A 4,906-nucleotide genomic window follows, 5' to 3' on the forward strand; every position below is an offset into this window, starting at 1 on the left:
GCCTCCCAAAGTGTTGGGATTACAAGCGTGAGCCACCACTCCCGGACTTATTATTTATTTATTTATTTATTTTTAAGATGGTCTGTTTCCCGGGCTGGAATGCAGTGGTGCATTCTCGGCTCACTGCAGCCTCCGCCTCCCGGGTTCAGGCGATTCTCCTGCCTCAGCCTCCCTAGTAGCTGAGATTACAGGCGCATGCCACGCCACCCAGCTATTTTTGTATTTTTAGTAGAGGTGGAGTTTTGCCATCTTGCCCAGGCTGGTCTCGAACTCCTAGCCTCAAGTGATCCACCCGCCTCGGCCTCCCAAAGTGCTGGGATTACAGGTGTGAGCCACCGCGCCCGGCCCTCTCTTTATTTTTCATATCGAAAGAATTCACACATAGACACCCAAATAATGTCTTCTCTATTTTCATATCCAAAGAATTCACACACACACACACACAAATAATACACACATACACACACACACCACCCTTTCCCTTTTCCCTTATTTTACAGATGAGAACATTTGAGCCCCAGACTGGAGAGAGGCTAGCTTTAGATCCTGTAGTGGAGTATTTAATGGAGTCTCATTCGCATAAGTATGGAAAAACCTGTCTTTAAATGGTACATGGTTCATGCCTTCCAGCAACTTCCCCGGGTCTATTTTTCTCTATTTAACAGGAAAAACCTCATCAGACCATATGTTGTGAAAGTACATTTCAGTCTTGTTTGGTAGATTCATGTGGGCTCATTTGACCACTTAGGAGTTTTCAATTCCTCAAATTTATTTTAAAAACATTTTTTATGGCTTGTACTCAATTTGTAAATTAAATATCGAAAAACGTTTTTAAACGCGAAAGTGATGCCTATTGTTTTTTAAATGCCATTGTCAAATATTGATACTGATTCCCTTTTCTTGCCCTTTTAAGGAAGAGTAGGGATCTCAGGTCATTTGTGATAACCAGAATCGTTTGTGCTAACCAGAATGAGGAAAAACTCAGAAAACCGGTTATTCAGTCTCCCTGGGTGGTGGAACCCTATTGAAATTGAAGTGCGATGAGGGAGATATTCCAGACAAAAACTTGTTGCTGATAATTTTGTCAACCTGAAAAAAAAATAATCAAACCTGCTTTACCAACCTCAACAAAATAATAAGGGGGCAAAAATGGATGTTCTATTTGAATTTATTGTCTCATATTGTGAGTGAAGATGTAAATTGACTTTGATACAATCTTAAGACACAAAGTCTTAGAGAAACCCATACCCTACTTCTCCCTGCTGCTTAGCTCTCAACTCTTCTGGCAAGACAGGTAGGCACCCACATTTGAAAGTCTGCCAAGTTAGAGAAAACTATTACACAATGTCATTTCCTTCCTCTGAGAATTAAAAAAAAAATTAACCTCAGTCAGCTGCTTGCTAACCACAAGTTTTTCACACTCCACTTTTAAGACAGCCTTTCCTCTGGACTTAACTTCAATTCCCTTGAACTCTTTTCAGGGCTTCTTTGAAAGAATATTGTTTCAGAACTCCTTTTCTGTTTGCTTCCACCTCCTGCCACCAATCCTTCCTCGGTGTTCTATTTATTTTCCCTCAATGCTCTCTTCCTTGATGGTCTTGCCTGTTGTCAAGCTTAAACGTTTATGTGTAGAACTCATGTCTGTTTTTCCACGTGACTTCCTTCTTTAAGACTCAGAAATGGAATTTCATACTGCCTGCTGGATAGTGCCTTTAGGGAGCAGATGCTTGCTGAGGGCCTACTATGTGCCAGAGAGGGGTGCTACGTGCTGGGGACAGAAAATGAAACAGACATGCTGCTTATCCTAGAAGAGCTCATGGTTCAGTGAGAAATAAACTTCCCAAATGGCAAGAGAGAGAGGAATCCAATGATTAATACTTGCTATGTGCCAGGCACTTTTCTACATGCTTGGTAAATACGAACTCATTTAATCCTCACACCACCACGAGGAGGCAGTTACTATTATTATCCCCATTTAACAGATGATATGGTAAAACTGAGGCATATGTCCAATAAGATCAAATTTAAAATGCTGTTGATCACACCTATATCCCTAGAAGACATGAGCAATTCCATGTGAGGATTGGCCGGTGACACAGTTCTGAGTATCTAAACCAAGCTATTCCCTACCATTTGTGAAAATGGCTAAAAAACAATTAAAGCCAGGTGTGGTGGCTCACGCCTGTAATCCCAACACTTTGGAAGGCTGAGGCAGGTGGATTGCCTGAGGTCGGGAGTTTGAGACCAGCCTGGCCAACATGGTGAAACCCCGTCTCTACTGAAAATTCAAAAAATTAGCTGGGCATGGTGGTGCATGCCTGTAATCCCAGCTGCTCAGGAGGCTAAGGCAGGAGAATCGCTTGCACCCAGGAGGGGGAGGTTGCAGTGGCTGAGATCGTGCCATTGCCCTCCAGCATAGGCAATAAGAGCAAAACTCAGTCTCAAAAAAAAAGAAAAAATTTATAAAGATTAGTTCTTCACTACCACAAAAAGAATAGAACAGAGGTAGGGATCTAACTGATAGAGTCTCAAAAAGTTATGACAATTGTCACTGTAGTGAAATGATTAAATGTGTTTTTTTATGTTTAATTTTTAGTTTGAATGCATGTCAACTGTCCAAATTTCCACCAGTAAAAAATCGGCTAGCTCATGTTAGCTTATCCCACTTAGATGGGATAGACGATGATGGGGCCTAGAGGAGAGTTTTAACGTTTAGCCCAGTGTTTTGAAATACATATCTGCTCCAATGTCTTCTCCATAGGCTTCCAGTATTCGTTTCCTAAGGCCGCCATACAAATAACTACAACCTGGGTAACTTTTAGAACAACAGAAATCAGACCAGCCATGGTGACTCACGCCTGTAATCCTAGCACTTTGGGAGACCAAGGCGAGCCTATCACCTGAAGTCAGGAGTTCGAGACTAGCCTGGCCAACATGGGGAAACCCTATCTCTACTAAAAATACAAAAATTAGCAGGATGTGGTGGTGGGCGCCTGTAGTCTCAGCTACTTGGGAGGCTGAGGCAAGAGAATCACTTGAACCCAGGGTGCAGAGGCTGCAGTGAGCTAAGATTGCACCACTTCGCTCCAGCCTGGACAAAAAAGCAAAACTCTGCCTCAAAAAAACAAAAAACAACAGAAATCGGCCACATGTGGTGGCTCACTCCTGTTATCCCAGCACTTTGGGAGGCCAAGGCAGAAGGATGTCTTGAGCCCAGGAGTTTGAGACCAGCCTGGACAGCACAGCAAGACCCCTGTCTATAAAAAATATATATAAAAAATTAGCTGGGCATGGTGGCAGGTGCCTGTAGACCCAGCTACTCAGGAGGCTGAAGTGGGAGGATGGCTTGAGCCTGAGCCAGGGAGGTTGATGCTGCAGTGAGCCGTGATTGAGCCACTGCATTCGAGCCTGGGTGACACAGCGAGACTCTGTCCCAAAAAAACAAAAACACAAAAATTTATTCTCTCACAGTGGAGGCTAGACGTCTGAAATCAAGGTGTCTGCAGAGCATGATATCTCCAAAGGCTCTGGGAAAGAATCTTTTCTTCCCTCTTCCTGGCTTCTGGTGGTTGCCAGAAATCCTTGGTGTTCCTTGGCTTATAGATGCATCATCTCAATTGCTGCCTCCATCTTCACATGGTATTCTTTCTTTCTTCTATATGTCTCTCTCTGTCTCTTTTTTTTCTTTCTTTCTTTTTTTGAGATAGAGTCTTGCTCTGTCACCCAGATGAGTGCAGTGGTGCAATCTCAGCTCACTGCAACCTCCACCTCCCAGGTTCAAGCAATTCTCCTGCCTCAGTCTCCTGAGTAGCTGGGATTACAGGTGTATACCACCATGCCCAACTAATTTTTGTATTTTCAGTAGAGATGGGACTTTGCCATACTGCCCAGGCTGGTCTCAAACTCCTGACTTCAAGTGATCCACCCGCCTCAGCCTCCCAAAGTGCTGGGATTACAGGAGTGAGCCACTGCACCTGGCCTCCTCTATGTGTCTCTGTCTATAGGCAAATTCTCCTTCTCTTATAGGGACACCAGCCATTAACTTAGGGCACCACTTAATCCAGTATGATCCCATCTTAACCTGATTACAGGTGCAAATATCCTATTTCCAAATGAGGCCACCTTCACAGTTTCCCCGTTATACATGAATTTTTTTTTTCTTTTGAGACCGAGTGTCACTCTGTCATCCAGACTGGAGTGCAGTGGCGCAATCTCGTCTTACTGCAACCTCTGCCTCCCAGGTCCAGGCAATTCTGCCTCAGCCTCCCAAGTAGCTGGGATTACAGGGCCTGACACCACACACAGCTAATTTTTTTGTATTTTTAGTAGAGATAGGGTTTTTTTTATTTTTTTGTTGTTTGTTTTTTGTTTTTTTTTTGAGACAGAGTCTCTGTAACCTAGGCTGGAGTGCAGTGGTGCCATCTCGGCTCACTGCAACCTCCTCTTCCCGGGTTCAAGTGATTCTGCTGCCTCAGCCTCCCGAGTAGCTGGAATTACAGGCATGCACCACCACACCCAGCTAATTTTTGTGTTTTTAGTAGAGATAGAGCTTCACCATGTTGGCCAGGCTGGTCTCAAACTCCTGACCTCAGGTGATCCATCCACCTCGGCCTCCCAAAGTGCTGGGATTACAGGGGTGAGCCACCGCACCCGGCAGTAGAGACAGGGTTTCACCATGTTGGCCAGGCTGGTCTCAGAACGCCTGACCTGGAGTGATTTGCCCTCCTTGGCCTCCCAAAGTCCTGGGATTACAGGCGTAAGCCAGCACACCTGGCATATGTTTTCCTTTTTGCAACCAAAATTCCATTTTTAAAAGTTTTCTTGCCGGGCGCGGTGGCTCAAGCCTGTAATCCCAGCACTTTGGGAGGCTGAGACGGGCGGATCACGAGGTCAGGAGATCGAGACC

This window comes from Colobus angolensis, unplaced genomic scaffold (genome assembly GCF_000951035.1).
Source record: "Colobus angolensis palliatus isolate OR3802 unplaced genomic scaffold, Cang.pa_1.0 Scaffold83, whole genome shotgun sequence".
NCBI lineage: Eukaryota > Metazoa > Chordata > Mammalia > Primates > Cercopithecidae > Colobus > Colobus angolensis.